Source organism: Mastigoproctus giganteus, chromosome 9 (assembly GCF_048544385.1).
Source record: "Mastigoproctus giganteus isolate SK-2022 chromosome 9, ASM4854438v1, whole genome shotgun sequence".
Lineage (NCBI taxonomy): Eukaryota > Metazoa > Arthropoda > Arachnida > Uropygi > Thelyphonidae > Mastigoproctus > Mastigoproctus giganteus.
In genome coordinates, this window is record NC_143583.1 from 57,852,247 (window position 1) to 57,871,923 (window position 19,677).

General features: G+C 38.6%; 1 protein-coding gene across 4 annotated transcripts in view; it reads left to right on the forward strand.

Annotated features, from left to right (window-relative positions):
• LOC150080269 (uncharacterized) overlaps positions 1 to 19,677 on the forward strand; it is a 604,576-nt gene that overhangs the window by 35,780 nt on the left and 549,119 nt on the right. For 2 of the 4 annotated variants that reach the window (XM_090381641.1, XM_090381638.1), the window contains exon 1: positions 16,543 to 16,737. The exons of the other annotated variants lie outside the window; for them this stretch is intronic. The gene's annotated coding sequence lies outside the window, so the exon portion shown is untranslated. Of the gene's footprint in view, positions 1 to 16,542; positions 16,738 to 19,677 lie in introns of those variants that run through there. 4 annotated transcript variants of the gene reach the window in all.

Genomic DNA, 19,677 nt, shown 5'->3' on the forward strand with positions numbered 1-19,677 from the left:
TTATAATATGAATATAAATTTGACATGATGAAATTTATTCATGATGTTACATGCAATGTTTTGAAAGGTATGTATTTTTACTTCAAAAGTAATTGCCAATACATACAAGTACGTCATCATTTTTGTTAATAAAATACAATTACAGGAGTTATGGAATTGCAGAGAAAGTTTTATTTTCCTTATGATATATAACATACAAAAGCATATATTTCTAATTGCTGGCAGGTTTACTCTTTTATCTAATCTACTGTGTTCCATATTTTGAAGTTCGTACTTTTCATTTTTATAAAAGTAATGATTGCTCATGTTGCTGAATTATCACAATGAGTACAGGAAGCTGCAGTCACAACTTTCCGTACAACTTCCTGCTTTTCATTTGACAACTTGATAACTGTAATATACATTAATAGCTAATGATGTATGTTGAGGGTGCAGATATTTGCAGTTATATTCGAAGCAGGAATATTTCTTTGGATCTACATCAGCAAATTTTTAAATTTGTTTCTGTATTTGTTTATCTTTTCAGTTAACTGATGTTAAGTTAGATTTTAACCTATTTTTTAAATTTATTTAGAGGAACTGTTTCATGTAGTTATTTATGATATCTGTCACTGGTACAGAGACAGAAACATTAGCAGAAATGTTTCTAATATTATGGATTTAAATTAAATTATTTTATTCCAGCTTATACAAATAAAAAAAAAAAAAAAAAAAAAAATAGGCATAGAGAAGTAAATCCAGTGATTATAGTGGAATGTTTGTAAGATTTTGAATGGAAAGTGCCAAATGTGTAGCAGCATTGTCATGCTGTAAGTGCCTATTTTCTGAAGTCCATTTTTATAATTAAAAAAAAAAAAATCCTCTAATTGAAATACAATGCAATAAACATTATCTTCACATTTGATCAAGATTGTCTTGCTTTTTTGGGACTGAGTGGACTGAGCCATTTTTACTGGTGACATTACTTCCCTCATTGCTGGTGACACCCACGTCACCAGTAATGAGGGAAGAAACAAAAAGTGTAGGTCAGCAGCAGCATGTTGATGAAGATTCTGATGTGTCTGAACTTAGCATTAGTTCAAGCATATTTAGCATTTCGTTAATTGAGGCATATGATGCAAGAAAGCAAGCTTATAGAGCATCAGCCAAAAAAAAAAAAAACACCTTTCCATTTCACCCATCCAGTCACTCCAAATGTTTGTCTAATTCAGCCTTAAATTTATTTCAGTTATCAACTTCCACAACAACAGATGGAAGTCTGTTCCAGCAATCAACTACTGGCTGTCTAAAGGCAAACTTCTGCACATCTGTTCTACAATTGTCTTTCCTCAATTTGAATCTATGCCTCCTCAGGTTCTTAATTTCAGCAAGTGGAAGTATCCCATCAGCATTGAGCCTGCTCAAACCATTCAAGGCTTTGTACACCTCACTCAGATCACCTTGCAGGTGCCTAGTCTCTAGATGCTGCAACTTGCAGAATTTAAGCCTCTCCTAGTGAGAGAACCCCTTTATACCTCTCACCAAACTTGTTGCCCTTCGCTGTACTCGTTGCAACTCTACATCCTTCCTAAAATGAGACCTCCAGACCTGTACACAGTACTCAAGGTGTGGCCTGACCATTGCCTTATACAAAGGTATAATCACCTCCTTGTCTCTGCTAGCAAAATTCCTGTATATCATTGACAAAACTCCATGGCCTCCTCTGGCAACCCTTCTACACTGCTCATAGAACTTCATGTCCGAATACACAATTACCCTCCCAGGACTTTTTCGTTCTCCACCTCCCTGAGTGTAGTACCACACAGTTGGTACGTTTCTCTTGGATTACTGCTATCCATATACAGTACTTTCCATTTGTCAATATTAAACTTCAGTTGCCCCTTCTCAGCCCATCTACATAACTTTTCTAGATCCTGTTGCAGTAGCATACTGTCTTTACTATCATTAACAAATCTGCCAACCTTTGTATCATTTGCAAACATGGACATTAAGCCTGATATACCTTCATCAATATCATTAGTAAATACACAAAACAACAGTGGGCCCAGCACCGCTTCCCTGGGGACTCCACTAATAACATTAATCCACATAGAGCAGTGGCGATTTATTACCACTCTCTGCCGTCTCTCACTCAGCCATCCCTTTATCCATTGCAGAAACTTGCCCTTAATGCCATACCGCTCTAATTTGTACAGCAGTCTTCCATGTGCAACAGTATCAAAAGCTTTCCTGAAATCCAAGTATATGATATCAAAATTATTTTTTGCATCCAGTTACTTTGTGACCACATCGTAGTATCCAATCAAAATTGTCAGGCAAGACTTCCCCTTAACAAACCCATGCTGTGTCTGAACTATTAATGCAGTCTTGTCTAGGCAATCCTGTATTACTTCTTTAACCAGTGACTCCATTATTTTCTTCAGAACGGAAATTAAACTAACAGGTCTATAATTATTTGCAGCATAACCTTTGTGAATTGGGGATACATTTGCACATCTCCAGTTACATGGGGACATCTCCTGAATCTAAGGGGACTCTCATAATTATGGCTAAGGGTTTGCTTACTTCCTTCGCTGCCTCCTTCAATATAACTGGATAGATTTCATCTGCCCTAGGTGCCTTTTTTATGTTTAACTTCAATAATTTCTCCTCCTCTTTGCTTTCCATTATTACAAAATCATTTAGCTCCCTGTTAGAGTTTAGTAAACTTCTGTTCTCCCTTCCTTACAGAATTCCTCATGTGTGAATGTAAATGCAAAATACTCATTAGGTTGTCAGCTGTCTGAGCAGGATCATCAACAGACCAATCTGATTCATCCCTTCCCTTCTAGAGTTTACATAAATAAAGAAATCTTTGTTGTTTTTTTTTTGCATCCTTTGCCAAGGATTTCTCGTAATCAGCCTTCCCTTGCTTCACCTCCTTTTTGACTTGATTACAGACTAGCTTATATCTGCCATAGGCTTCTGTGTCACTTGCTAATTTATATGGATCCCATGCATTTTTCTTCTCTGCCGTGAGCCTCATTAATTCATCCGACATCCATTTAGGCCTGAACCTTGAACAGTATTTCTTAGTTGGTATGAAAAGCCTAGTAGCCTCCAAGATTACGTCCCTGAAGGCTTCCCATTTAGAATACAGTTGATCCCACTGTATAGAATTTAAAAACTGTCTGGGAGCACTGTAGTCACCTTTACGAAAACAAAAACCCTTCCCTTTTCGCTTGATGGTAGTTATATCTTTAAGTAAATCCCACGTTGGTAGACTGTGATGACTGTCACCTAGTGGTTCCTTTATCTGCAAATTCCTAATGCACGAGTCATCACTGTTAATAATCACATCAAGAGTGTTACCCCCCTTAGGTTGCCCCTCGAACATGTTGCTATAGAAAACAGTCCTCCAATAAATCCACAAAAGTCTTGCTAGCATGTGAGTGACCAATCCACAATTGCAGTCAATATCTGGAAAGTTAAAATCCCCCATTACAAGACATTTGATTTACTGGCCCACTCTATTTCACTGCACAATTGTTTGTTGTATTCATCAGTCCTATAACACACTCCTACTCTCATTTTCCCTTTCCCAATGTTTGTCACACCAAACTGACTCAACATTGCACTGTCCACTCACGTCAACTTGATACACTTCCTTAGATTTTATGTTTCTTAACTAACAACATAACTCCTCCTCCCTTCCTACCTTGTCTATCCTTTCTGTACACATTGTACTCCTCAAATTCCAATTCTGCACTGCTTATATATGTGTGACACCATGTCTCTGATATACCAAAAATTATCTGCCTTTGATCAGCACTTCAAATTCATCAAATTTATTTACTATACTTCTAGCATTGGTGTATATGAAAATATACATGCACCTGTTCTTACTCTTAGTTACCCTAACACAGCCCATATATTTACTTGTTCCATGATGACTCCTAGCAGCTCTTGAAATCTCCAACAACTTGCTCTCTAGGTTGATGCTAATTACAATAGAAGCAATGCAAGAATCGCTTTTGCCTCTGCCTTCAGCTACTGTTAATCTTTTAGCCTGTTAATCCCCCCTCCAAGCTAGCAGTTTTCCAACACGCTTAACACTGCCTCGATAGCAACAGCAAATATTCTTGCCCCCTTTCTATTTAAGTGTAGCCCATCCCTGTAGAAGAAATCTCTCCTGTTAGCAAGCACAGATTATGCTGAAAAAATTCTATCCCATGAGCCTTGCACAATCTCTCCAGGGCCGAATTGATTGACAAGGCTCTCATCATATACTCCCTCCTATCGTGTCTTTGTAGGATTGCAGACACTTTCAAATTCAACCCTAGCTCATGACTTTTTTTCGACATTGACCTGTACTTATTAATTAAATCTGTAGATCTCTTACTCTTAAGGTCATTAGTTCCAATGTGTACAACAATATCACCATTTATGCCCTTAAAAGATGATATCTGCTCTACAACGTCATCAACTTTTACCCTTGGCAGACTTGGAATAGGACATACTCTGGTCCTATTCCAACTATTTTCATTTTTGCATAATATATTCTCCGTCTCCCTGACAGTAGTCATTAACAATAACTGCAACAATAACTTACTGCACTCTGTGATCATCAGTGAGATTGCAAGGTACAAACTTGGCTGAATTTGCATCACATTCCCAAATTGCATTAAAATTAAAATCTTTAAGAAATACCAATTTCATTTTTAGCAGCTTTTTTGGATAGTTAAATGACCATTAGTCCTTGTCAGGTAAAAAACATAAATGAATCAGTTACTGGTTTTGAAGTTGGGAGATGGCCTGAGCAAGGGTCAACTTCAACAAACAAGCAACCTCTTAAAACTTTACATATCACTGAAATGTCTTGAATGACACATAGCATCTTATTCATAAGCTGTTTTTAACATTTTTGTCTGTTGTACTTTTCCCTAATTTAAACAAAACTTGATGAAAATTTTCTGCTTAGTAAAAGCATTCATTTTAAAATGTTGTATAAGACAGCTTCTGTTCAGTATATTTGCCAAATCAGTTGACTGAAAAAAATGGGTGATTGAATGTTGCTAAGTCCAGCCAAGTCACCAAAGTCCCCAAACTTTTTGATAACACCTTGTAAGCTTATGTGTAAGAAACTCACAGATGGTGGAGAGTGCAGGCAAGAGCAGAGTTCAAGGAATTCTTGCAAAGAGAATTAAGAATGGGGATAAGGAATAAGCTTGCTTTCTTGCATCAAATGCCTATACTAATGCTAATGCTAATACTTATATGCAAATTAAAAACAAATTAACTAATTGTGTGCACTGCAGTACATTTCCGGTGTGGTTAGCAAATGGTAATGAATCATGATAACGCTCGCGCGCACACACACACAGTTGTTGTTGTTATTTGGTTTTTAGGAGCATTAGCAACTAAGGCCATATTGCTCCAGGAATATGCGGTGGTCATTCCCTGACCTTTCCGCATCCTCTGTATTTGGTGGTGACAGGCTCGAACCCCGGTCTAATCAAGAAGCGTGGGCTACGCAGTGCTGCTCCTTCCCACCTGGCTACGGAGGCGCCCACACACACACACACACACACACACACACACACACACACACACACACACACAGTGATCACTGAATTATTACCACCCTGTCTGCAGTGAACTGCACAGCATAGCTTGTAGTATAAAAAGCAAAACAGCTTCCTATGCTAGAGCAGTGGCAATTTGCACCTGGTTGTGCAAGTCAGTGTGATAAAGTAGCAGTTATGGGATGTAGTAATGATATCATGGAGTTTCACAATGGGATGTGAGGGCATGATTCTAGGAGTTCCTACATCAGGTGCTTCCATATTTGAAATGGCATTTCTTGAGTTGCCCATGGCCCACTGTGGTTAAGGTGTACAGTGAATGATAACAAATGGGTCAGACCACCTCCCACTGACAGAACTGTGAAGGATTACGCAAGGCACACGTTTGTGATAAGCGAAGGGTGCAGTGCATTGCATAAGCTCAACAGCAGGTCAGTTGCGAGAGCTGACATCACAATACAATATGAGGAATTAAAGAACAGTATCCCAAAGACCGCTTCCATAGCCGAGTGGTCAGGAGTGGGAGTGCAGTAGCACACGCTCTTTGAGTAGACTGGGGTTCAAGCCCCTGACTGCTGAAGACGGTCGATCTGCCAACCCGCACTGGACAAGCGTGGCAGATTATGGTCCATTTCCCTCAGCATGAATTGTTGAGGAGGCTTCCATCCTGCAGTGGGTTGATAATGGCTGTACTTTACCTTTATCCCAAATGATGATGCACTGTATAGGGTTCCACAGCAGACTACCCAAAAGACACCCTGTCCTCATTGCTGATTATGGTCATGGCAAATGCTGTTGTGTCAACATAATGCTGGTTGGATACTGAAGGACTGGAAACAGGGGTGCTGGTCAGATGAATCCAAATACCTGTGCAACATGCCAACAGATGTCTTTGTGTGTGGCACAGGCAACACGAGTCCACAGACCCATCATGGTGCCCATTATCCAGGCAGGTGTCAGTGGTTGCTTAATATGGGGCATGTTTTTGTTGGCAAGAACTAGGACCCCTGGTGCATATGGACCAATGTGTCACTGGTGAACCTCTTGAACCACACTGTGCACAAGTGGTTCAAGGAACACAGTGAAGAAATCACCCATCTTGATTGTCCTCCGAATTTTCCAGAATTCAGTCTAATTGAACATGTGTGGGATGTTTTGAAATGAGGCATATGGACACAACCATCATCTGTTCTGATGCTGTGGAAAGCCTTGCAGGCAGCATGGCTGCAGCTCTTTGCTGATGTCTTCAGACATCTAGTGGAGTCAATATCTGTGCAAATAACAGCTGTATTAGGTAGGTGGTCATAATTCAGTGATCACTGTATGTGTGTATAAAATAAGTATAAAACAATGACTTTTAAGTAGAAAGCAAAAGCATTTTGTTTCTGCACATCTGCTACATTCCCATTCTTTCCTCCAGTCAGTTAGGGCAGAAAACATAATATCTAGTGCTTCAGCTAAAATTATGGTATTAGTATTAATGGTGACAGATGATGAAGCAAGCTTATACAGCATCAGCCAACAAAAACAAAACCATTTCGCCTATCCATCCCCCCCCCCCAATAGTTTATCTAGTTCTTCCTTGAATTTATTCAAACTATCCACTTCCACATCAACAGATGGAAACTTGTTCCAGCAATCACTACCCTTTGGCCGAAGGCAAACTTCTGCACATCTATCCTGTAACCATCCTTCCCCAACTTGAATTTATGCCCTCTCGTGTGTAGTCTCGGCAAGTGGAAGAGTACCATTAACATTCAGCTTACCCAATCCAGTCAAGGCTTTAAACTCCTGAGTCAGATTGCCTGCCGATGCCTGGTCTTGAGACACTGTGATTTGCAGAAATGAAGCCTTTCTAGGTAAGAGTACCCTTTTGTGCCTTCCACCAATGTGGTTGCCCTTCTCTGCACACATTCCAGCAGATCTACTTCACTTCCTAAAGTGAGGCCTCAGGATATAGAGTACACAAAATGCATCCTAACCTTGGCCTTATATAAAGGGATAATCACCTCCTTATCTCTGCTAGCAAAGTTTCTATATCTCATTGAAAAAACCCCATTGGCTTTCCTGGCAGCATGTCTGCACTGCTCAGAGAATTTCGTGTCTGACTGCACAATTACCCCCAGGTCTGTTTCATTCTCCAGTATCCTGAGTGTAGTACCATGCAGTTGATAAGTTACTCTGGGGTTACTGTTACCATTGTGCACTACCTTGCATTTGTTAATGTTAAACTTCAGTTGCCATTTCTCATCCCGTCAACCCAACTTTCCTGGATCTTGTTGTAGTAGCTCACCCTGATGACTGTCGTTAACCACCCTGCCAACCATTGTATCATCTGCAAACTTAGACATTAAGTCTGATATACCTTCATCAATAGCATTGAAAAATATTGAAAACAACAATGGACTCAGCAAACCTTGGGCAACTCCACTAATGACATTAGTTCATGAAGGATAGTGCCCATTGATGACCACTCTGTCTTCTTCCACTTAACATCCCTTTATCCGTAGCAGTAACTTGCCCTTATTGCCACATTGCTGAAGTTTGTACAGCAGTCTTTTATGTGCAACAGTGTTAAAAGCCTTCCTGAAATCTAAGAATATGATGTCAAAATTATTTTTTGTATCCAGTTCATTGGTCACTGCATCATAGTAACCAATCAATTTGATTAGAGAAGACTGCCCCTTGAGACATCCATGCTGTGATTTCAGTATAATTGCATGACTGTCCAAATGGTCCTGCATTACTTCAACCATTGATTCCATTATTTTCCCTGAAACAGATGTTATGCTTACAGGTCTAATTACTCATTTCATCTTTTGATCCCCCTTTATGAATTGTGGATATATTCACACTTCTCCAGCCTATAGGGACCTGAATCTAAGGATGCCTGAATCCTTCTTTGCTTTCATAATTATGCCTGAGGGTTTGCTTACTTCTTTGCTGCCTCCTTAATATAATTTCATATAGATTTCATCTGCCTCAGATGCCTTTATTTTTGTCCATCCTCAACAATTTCTCCTGTACTTTGTTTTCAGTTATCACAGTTCATTTAATTCCTCATTAGAGTCTGATAAACTTTTGGCATCCCCTCCCCTAAAGAATTCCTCATATGTGAATGTAGATGCAAGATACCTATTTAATTTGTCCACAACCTTAGAAGGGTCATCAACAGTTAACCCATAAATATCAAGTGACCCAATGTGATTCAATCCCTTCCTTCTACTGTTAATATAAGCTTAGAAGTCTTTGCTATTTTTCTTTGCCAGAGACTTCTCATAATCTGCCCTAGCTTTCTAATTTATATTTACTATAGCAAGGGTGGTGGACCCATGGCAGGCATGCCCAAAGTGGCACACATACAGATTTCTTAGGCACGCAGAATTCAGACCGTCTCAAAAAAATTTTTCAAACTTCGAAACAACATCACTCCAGGAATCCACCTTGAGTTGTGACCTGCACGTGTCCATTCTTTCTGCCAGGCATGTAGTGATGTCATACCATTCAGTAAATAGCTGTATTCATGCAGTGATCTGTTTGAAGTCAGAGTTGCTGTTTGTTTGTTTGTTATTTGGTTTTTAGGAGCATTAGCAACTAAGGCCATATTGCTCCGGGAATATGCGGTGGTCATTCCCTGACCTTTCCGCATCCTCTGTATTTGGTGGTGACGGGCCCGAACCCCAGTCTAATCGAGAAGCATGTGCTACGCACTGCTGCTCCTTCCCACCTCTAGACATTTAATCACACAGTCTTGAATATTGCTTTCCAAGAGGCATGCGAAAAATTTTGATGGGCACACGGTAATCTTTTAAAAGATTTAGCCAATTTTGGCACGCACCCTTAAAAAGATTCGCCACCCCTGTACTATAGGCTTCTGAATCATATGGTAATTTATGTGCATCCCGTGCACTTTTCTTCTCTGTCATGTGTCTTAGTAATTCATGTGACATCCATTTAGGTCTAACCCTTGAACGGTATTTCGTTGTTGGTAGGAAAAGCCTAGAAGCTTCTTTGATTACTTCCCCGAATACTTCCCATTTAGAATTTGTTGTTGGTAATATCATTAGTTGGTCCTGTGTAGCAGGACCAACTAATGGTATTACCATTAGTTGGTCTGAGTACTACAGAGTACTCAAAAAACTGTTTGAGTACTCTGTAGTCATTTTCATTTTTTTTTTTTTTTTTTTTCATTTATTGAGTAAAGCGGCCTCTAGCCAAAAAAAACTGGCAAATCTGCCGTACATATAGAAATAGTATAGTACACTAAACAATTATTAACAATACAAATTTCACATTCACATTACAAATCAACTTACTGTGCAACGGTCATCCCCTCAGCTACAGCAGAACAACCTGGAAAGTAGGCTACAGCAGAAACCGATGAAGAGACACTGTCCACAGATGAGCACAAGCATCACATCCTAGAGACTAACCATCACAATGAGCTGGACAAGTAGGCTACAACAGAAACTGATGAAGAGACCCTTTCACAGTGAGCACAAGCATCACATCCTAGAGATTGATTATCCCTGGTATTCTCCAAAAGATAAAAAGTTCAACGAACAGCCATCTACCAGCAGCCAGAGAGCTCAACAGAAGTTACTCATATTAACCAGCAAAACCAAGCTGGAAGAAGATGTTATTGCAGAATCAAGTCCAAGAAAAACAACTAAGGCTTCTTACCAACTGCATTGGCAAGAGCAGAAGTGGACACCCACCCATTAAGGAAACAGAGTATCAACATTTATACTTCTTCTCACCTTCTGCAGGCCATAACCATTTTGAGTAACATAACCCGATGTATAGAATAGAGCTTTCTGGTGTTGCTTACTTTGATTGCATGGCCAACCCAGATTGATGCACCATACGTAACAATTGGCAGAAAAATGCAATCATAAATCAAATGGAGTGCTTTCCCCTTTATCCCCCATTCCACCCGCATTATTCTTGAGATCATTGCAATAAATTTCTTCACTTTCTCTGATATATAATTAATATATCTGATATATAATTAATGTATCAGAGGTTCAAACCACTAGCAATACATATTCCCAAGTATTTAATCATTAACACCTGCTGTAAGGAAATACCATTAAACCTTACGAGGGGAGGTCTACTAAGAGCCAGTTTATCCTTCAACATCATGATTTTAATTTTGGATGTAGAGATTGTCAACCTATATAAATTACACCATTTGCATAATTCTTTCAATATGCAATCAGATCTCATTTCAAGCTCCTTTCTGGTGTTTCCGTGCACAAGTATTACTATATCATCTGCATAAGCTATTGTGTGTGAGTGATCAAATTCTCTCTTGAGCCAATCTTCCAAAACCAAGTTCCACATTAAAGGACCAAAGATGGATTCCTGCAGGCAGCCTCAAGTCACACAATGTGTAATTGATCCAAAATTAGACTTAATTGTTACTGTGCAATCCCTAAAGTAATCCTTAATTATAGAGAAAATATTAAAAGAACATTTAGCCATGCAACATCATCAGTACACTGTCCCAACTAATGGAATCAAAGGCACCTGCAAAGTCTACAAAAATTCCCAAGGTATATTTATAATTTGATTCCCGAACATTGCAAACTAAAGAGTGAAGCGCATCCTCAGTACCTAGGAGTGAAACCATATTGCTTGTTAGAAATGCCAATATTACTGTTTTGGTAGATAGCAATCTGCATAGCTTAAAAGCTTCTCATAAACTTTACCAAGACCAGGAAGCAATGCAATAGGTCTATATGAAGCAGGTGAACTTCTTGGCTTGGATAGAGATTTAAGGATAATCTTGAGCAGTGCATCCTTCCAAGGAGATGGAAATACACCATCTCTTAGACAGTTATTAAAAACTTGTAACAATTCATTTGAATAAAGATTAGAGAACTTTTTGATTACCTTTCCCTCCAGTAGGTCCATACCTGGACATTTGTTATTTTTAATGGACTTAACAATGGCGAGAAGTTCATCATGGGTAAAGGGTAATTCTTCAGTGTTGTTACCATGTGACTCATTCAATGCCTGCATATGACAATATTATTATTATTATTAGCCGTATGGTGCAAGGAAGCCTGAGGCTTATTCTGCCTCAGCCAAAAAAAAATTCCCGAGTTACCCTGTGAGAGAGAGAGAGAGTGAGTCAGTCAGAAATAGAAGGGAATCATCAAGAAAGAGAAGAATGATGATATTCAGTTCAGGCCCTTGGGTGTGCCAAGCCCATACTCACTAGATGTGAGCCTCTGGGGTTGTGTTCTAGATTAACACATGGGTTTTCAGCCATGTTATCATTACGCATAAGGTGATCTAAGGTTGCACTCGTGGAATCTTCCCAACTATACGTCTCAGTGGTGCCCTTGCCACTAGAATATATAACATCAGCAGCTGCTCTGAATTTGCCAGTACAAATTTTATAAACCAACCCCCAGGGGTCATTATTTCCTGCTTTTTTTTCCAATGTTTTCCAGCAGTCATATTTTTGTTTAGCGATAGCGTGGACATACTTATTACGAAGACTTTGATAGTCTTTCTTTAATCGAATAACTTCCAAGGCACTTTCCCATGTTTGCTCTTCTGAAATTGCTTCCTAGCCTTATTAACCTGTTTTTTCAATAGAGTAAGCTGAGGTGTCCACCACTTAACTGGTCTATGTTTTATCATAGCAGCTACACACACATCATAGATAAGTTTTTGCAAAAACTCCACAGAGTTCTCACCTGTCATGAAGACTTATCTCCAAGTTTGCATGCTTAACAGAAAAGCGCTGTAATTGATTCAAGCCAACATTGTTTCCCTATGTGTATTGATTTCATAAAATATCGCACTATGATCACTCGATACCCAGTCAAATTTGACTTTCCATCCACAGACAAATCTAGTGCCAGTTTAGTTTGTAAGAGTTACGTCTATGTTTGATTCACCATTTACTGTCCAAAAGGTGGACTCCTCTCCAGGTTGATTATGAAACATAAGCTCCTGCTCTGCTATCATATCATAAAGCCTTCCCTATATCCTTGGTAGTGCCATTGAACCAAAGTGAACCCTTGGCATTCCCTGCATCTAATTCTTTTGTGACTACATCATAGTATCCAATCAAATTGGTCAGGCAAGACCTTCACTTAACAAAACCATGCTGTGTCTGAGCTATAACTGAATTCTTGTCAAGATGATCCTGCAGTGCTTTAACCAGTGCTTCCATCAATTTTCCTGGAACAGAAGTTAAACTCACAGGTCTATAATTACTTGTGTCAGCCTTTGATCCTCCTTTGTGAATTGGGGTTACATTTGCACATCTCCAGTCTGTGGGTACCTCCCCCGAGTCCAAGGAAGCTCTCATAATTATGGCTAATGGATTGCTTACTTCCTTTGCTGCCTCCTTTAATATAACTGGATAGATCCCATCCACCCCGGGTGCCTTTCTTGTGTTTATCTTCAACAATTTCTCCTCCACTTTACTCTCAATTATTATTATTAGTAGTAGTAGTAGTAGTGGCACTTGATGCAAGAAAGCAAGTGTAGGAGCTTATGCAGCATCAGCCAAAAAAAAAAAAAAAAATCACACCATACCCTCCAAATGCCTGTCCAGTTCCTCCTTAAATTTATTTAACCTATCAACTTCCACAACGACAGATGGAAGTTTGTTCCAGCAATTAACCACCCGCTGGCTAACGGCAAATTTCCGCACATCTATTCTACATCTATCCTTTCTTAATTTGAACTTATGTCCCCGTAGGTTCGTATTCTGAACAAGTGGGAGGATCCCATCAGAATTCAGCGTGCTCAACCCATTCAAGGCCTTATAGACCTCAATCAGATCACCGCACAGGTGCCTAGTCTCCAGCCACTGCAATTTGCAGAACTTAAGCCTCTCTTGGTAAGAAGATCCCTTCATTCCCCTCACCAATCGTGTTGCTCTTCTCTGTACACGCTCAAGCAAATCTACATCCTTCCTAAAATGAGGCCTCCAGACCTGTACGCAGTACTCAAGGCCTGGCCTGACCATTGCCTTATACAGAGGGACAATCATCTCCTTTTCCCTGCTAGCAAAATTCCTATATATCATTGACAAAACCCCATGACCTGCCCTAGCAGCCTGTCTGCATTGCTCAGAAAACTTCATATCTGACTGCACAATTATTCCCAGGTCTTTTTAATTTTCTACCACCTTAAGTGTAGTACCACACAGTTGGTACGTTTCTCTGGGGTTACTTCTACCCATATGCAGTACTTTGCATTTGTCAAGGTTAAACTTCAGTTGCCACTTCTTAGCCCATCTGCCCAAATTATCTAGATCCTGTTGCAGTAGCACACTGTCATGACTGTCATTAACAACCCTGCCAACCTTCGTGTCATCTGCAAACTTCGACATTAAGCCTGATATACCTTCATCAATATCATTGATAAATATACAAAACAACAGTGGACCCAACACCGAACCCTGTGGGACTCCACTAATAACATTAGTCCACGAAGAGCAGCACCCATTGATTACCACCCTCTGTCTTCTCCTACTTAACCATCCTTTTATCCATTGTAGCAACTTACCCTTAATACCATTCTGCTCCAATTTGTACAGTAGTCTTCCATGCGCAACAGTGTCAAAAGCTTTCCTGAAATCCAAGTATATGATATCAAAATTATTTTTTGCATCCAGTTCCTTTGTGACCACATCATAATAACCAATCAAATTTGTCAGACAAGACTTTCCCTTAACAAACCCATGCTGTGTCTGAATTATTGCTGCAGTCTTGTCTAGATGATCCTGCAATGCATCTTTAACCAGTGACTCCATTATTTTACCCGGAACAGAAGTTAAACTAACTGGTCTGTAATTACTCGTGTCACCCTTCGAACCTCCTTTGTGAATTGGGGATACATTTGCACATCTCCAGTCCGTGGGAACCTCCCCTGAATCCAAGGATGCTCTCATAATTATGGCTAAGGGTTTGCTTAGTTGCTTTGCCGCCTCCTTTAATATAACTGGATAGATCCCATCCACCCCAGGTGCCTTTCTTATGTTTAACTTCAACAATTTCTCCTCCACTTTGCTCTCAGTTATTACAAAATCATTAAGCACACTGCTACAATTTGATAACCTTCTTCCATTTTCAAACTGTAATAATTCCTCACGTGTGAATGTAGATGCAAAATACTCATTCAGTTTGTTTGCTATCTGAGCAGGATCATCAACAGTCGAACCATCGATGTCAAGTGGACCAATCAGATTCATCCCCTTCCTTTTAGAGTTTATATAAGTAAAGAAATCCTTGCTGTTTTTCTTAGCATCTTTTGCCAAAGATTTCTCGTAATCCGCCTTTGCCTGCCGAACCTCCTTTGTGACCTGATTACAGACTAGCTTATATCTGCTACAGGCTTCTGCGTCGCCTGATAATTTATATGCATCCCATGCATTTTTCTTCTCTGTCACGAGTCTCATTAGTTCATTTGATAACCATTTAGGCCTAAACCTTGAACAATATTTCTTCATCGGTATGAAAAGTCTAGTAGCTTCCACGATTAATTCCTTGAATGCTTCCCACTTAGAATTTACTGTTTGTAACATCGTCAGTTGATCCCACTGTACAGAATTTAAAAACTGTCTGAGACCACTGTACTCCCCTTTACGGAAGCAAAAACCCTTTCCTTTACCCCTGACGGTAGTTACCTCTTTGAGTAAATCCCACTTCAGCACACTGTGATCACTGCCACCTAGTGGTTCCTTTATCTGCAAATTCTTAATACACGAATGATCACTGCTGATAACCAGATCAAGAGTATTACTTTCTCTGGTTGCCTCTCGAACATGCTGCTGCAGAAAACAATCATCCAATAAATCCACAAAAGTCTGACTAGTGTGTGAGTGACCAACCCACAAGTTCCAGTCAATATCTGGGAAGTTAAAATCCCCCATTATAAGACATTCTGATTTACTGGCCCACTCTATTTCTCTGTACAATTGTTCATTGTACTCATTCGAGTCATTAGGCCTATAACACACTCCTACTCGTATTTTTGCTTTTGCAGTGCTTATGTCACACCAAACTGACTCAACAGGATTACAGGATCATCTAGCTCACTGCCAGTGTTTACTTCATCAATGGTATTCCCCTTCCTGAATAACCCCTCATGTGTGAATGTAGATGCAAAATATTGATTTAGTTTGTTAGCTACCTGAGCAGGATCATGAACAGTTGAACCATCGATATAAATTATTTTTAATTTTTTTTTTTTGCTTTGATTTAATAAATTATTTTCTTCTTTCTTTTTTTTTTTTTTATTTAAAAAAAAAAAAAAAAGTCACCTGAACAGGCTCATGATGAATAAAATTCACCGCAATTGTAAATCCGAAACTTTTTTTGGTTGGATTTTCTTTAATTCAACCGTAGCATCAATAGGAATCGTGATGGAACGTTCAATGTATAGCGGGATCGCGTTATAATGGTGTCCCGCTTTAGTCTATATTGATTATTTCAAACCCGACCCCAGTAATTAAATAAAATAGACAAACTGTTGGAGGGGGTGGATAGGTGAAATGGATTTTTTTTTTTTTTTTGTCTGAATCTGTATAAGCTTGCGTTCTTTCATCATTTGTCACTACTAATACTAAACTGTCTAATTTATGTTAGCACAACCTGATATTTTCATTTATTGCACTTTTCTAACGTATGCAGTGAGTTTAAAAGGAGAAAAATCTTAAATATTTCATAATGGTTAAAATTTGTTATATAACCTTCCAAAGCTTATTTATTAGCAGGTTTGTGAATTTGTCGCAAAAGTTTTGTAAATAGTACGTGGATTTTCCTCCCCTTGGAATCATTTGCTGTTACGCAGTTTTATTACCTTGAACGTTCAAAAACAGTTCTGCTTTCAAACGAGGAAATTTATTTTCAGCAAATCTAATGCTTGATGATTTCGACGATTTTAGAGACAGTGTAATGTACTCTGCTGATTTAAATAATGCTGTTATTTGACAAATATTAGCCTAAATTTGAGCAGTAGGTGGCGACTCTTGTCGTGAGTTAAGATGCTTACATGAGTATTTTGACATCCTCTCATCTGAGGGAATTTGTTTTTGGACTTTTAATAACAGCCATTCCAAGTGAAATGTGTAATGCCATTCTTGTTTGGTATTAAATTCAGATGACTTCCTGGTTAAAATATATGCCCCATTTGACAGGTACGTAATATTTACAGTAGTTTAGGAAAATGCGCTTATTAATTTTAAGTATTGATTTAAATTTTGGTGACTTGTTAATTGCGAATTACATATACATGCTTTCACTAAAAGTAACAAAAATTTTCCTCCATAAATATACTACTTTTCTTATTTTATGTATTAGAAACATCATTTTCCTGTGTGTAATGTCTTGTATGTCCAGCAATTTTTATATTCTGATCCTATTCTGTGCAGTACAATATTAACAATATTAATGTACACAGTAAAGTATTTGCTCGTTTGGTGATATCTCTCCCCATTTGAGGAGAGATATCACCTAAAAAAACAAAGAAAATACAGCACACAATTAGGTGATATCTCTCCCATTTGGGGAGAGATATCACCTAATTGTGTGCTGTATGTGTATTTTTTTAAATCTTTATTTTTTATTATCCATTTTCAATATCTTTTTGATCTTATTTTTTACCTTTCTTTCATTTTCTTTCTATCCTTTATCTTTCTTTTTAAATTTCCTATATCTGTCTATATTTTTGAGGGCTAACGAGAGCCCTGTGTATTTCCCTATATATTGGAAATATATATTGCATACATCAGTTGATTATTTTTAATTTTATGACTGATATAAACACAAATGCTTAAAGGAATGTGTGTTTTTATGCATGCATTGGCAGTGCAGAGCTTTTGGGTATATATTAAATAAAGTATGAGGGCTAATTTTTAGTGACTTAATATTTCAATTCTTGTGAATGTCAGTCATATTTAAATTGTATCAGGGTTTTTATCTCAGAGTACAGATGTTTTCATACAGCAGCTGTGGTTTTACATCAAATTAAATATGGCTTATAATCATAGAACACAAATTTATAGACATGATGTAGTGATGCCATGTGGCTATATTATGTTTTTAAATTTAGTATTTGGACAACTGAATACTTTTGCTGTATTACCCAAACATTCTAAGAAAATTTAACTATACTGAGAATGTATTTTTCTTACCCCTATAGCATTATTTACTTCCTTTGTACTTCTCCCAAGTTTCAATGTCACAGATACTCTGTTAGTTTTTTAGTCTCAAATTCCAACTTGGTGCATCAGTAGATGAAATAGTCTGAAGAAATGGGGAGATGCCCTATGGACAAAACAGAGGGCTCATGTATGTAGTGACCAGCCAAGAGAAGCAATTCTGATTAAGGCTACAGACCAGAATAATCAAATTCATACTGCTTTGGTTCAGGAAGCTTGTTTTATTGGGAGATTCCATTTTCAGGGAAATGAGTCACATTTTATGCAGTGAAGATGGGTAGACTAGAATGAGGGCGTGTCTGAAGGGAGTGCTAATTGATACCCTTACCAATGATTTTCAAGGCTTGAGGGTTAAAGAGAGCATTATTATTCATGTGGGAACTAAGAATGTTAAGCACATGTGAACTGATGATTTGTCGGATAAATATAAAATCATGCTGAAAAAATGCCATGATTTAAGTCAATGTATGCACCTGCAATACTATCTGGGAATGATAGGAGGGACTATATGGTGAATGCTTTGTGGGATTAACTCAAGACTTGAGGAACCCTGCAAGGTATTTGGTGAGAGAATTTTTTACCACTGTGTCTCTCCAGTAGGTTGAAGGAATATATTTTTTAGAGATAGAAATATATTTAAACAAAGGTGCTGCAAGGTCTTTCTCAGTATCACTGAGGAGCCTTAACACATTTTCCAGACTTTTCTGAAAACCTTTTTGACCTGGGATTGAGCCAATCTGGATTGGAAAGGGCAGAAACATTTTTGGGCTTTATTCTCACTGTGACTGAATTAAGCAGCCTATAGTGAAGGTTGCTTAACAGAAATATCTGGTTCTGTCAAATTGGAAGAAAATTCTAAAATTAGGATGGTTTTCCCTTCACCTGGATTAAAATCTGAAGCATATTTGCCTTCAGGAAGCAATGAAAGTGTTAAGGGATTAGAGAAACTGCCATTTGGGGTGGGGGATAAGGGTAATATAGGCATGCACTTATTTTATGATAAAGCAACAAAACTTGCACACACCTCAAGAGTTCTTGATTATGGTAACAAAAATTGATATTCCTAAGATGTGAAGGTAGCAATGCTTCAACCAAATGGGAAACTAATGCAAGTAAACAAGCTTAAGTTAAAATAAAGGGGCTAATTGTACAGGTTTACATAACGGTCTCTGAGTAGTGCAGACAGGCTGCTAGGAGAGCTCATGAGGTTCTGTCAATGAAATACAAGAATATTGGAAGCAGGGACAAAGAGGTGGTTATCTCATTGTAAAAGGCAATGGTTAGGCTGCATGTTGATTATTGGGGGTGGGTTGGGATTAAATTTTTTTTTTTGGCTGATGCTGCATAAGCTTGCTTTCTTGCATCATATACCTCTACTAATGCTAAATATTATATACAGGTCTGCAGATCTTGTAGGAAGGATGCAGATGTCTTGGAAAGAGTGCAGAGAATAGTAAGATTAGTCAAGGACACAAAAAGATACTGTTATCAAGAATGACTTCAATTTTAGGCACTTGTGAGGAAACCTGATTGAAATGTTTAAAGCTTCAAATGGATTGAGTAAACTAAATTCTGATGACATCCTTACTCTTTGTTAGACCCTTAAGGGGACATAAATTTAAGTTGAAAAAGGATGATTGCAGGATGGTCAAGAGCGGGAGTGCAGTAGCACACACTCTTTGAGTAGACTGGGGTTCAAGCCCCTGACTGCTGAATATGGTCGATCTGCCAACCCGCACTGGACTAGCGGGGCAGATTATGGTCCATTTCCCTCAGCATGAATTGTTGAGGAGGCTTCCATCCTGCAGTGGGTTGATAATGGCTGCAATTTGCTTTTTACTTTTTTATGCAGAAATTTGCTTTCAGCTAGAGACTGATTGTTGGAAGAAACTTCCATCTGGTGTTGTATCCCTGGAT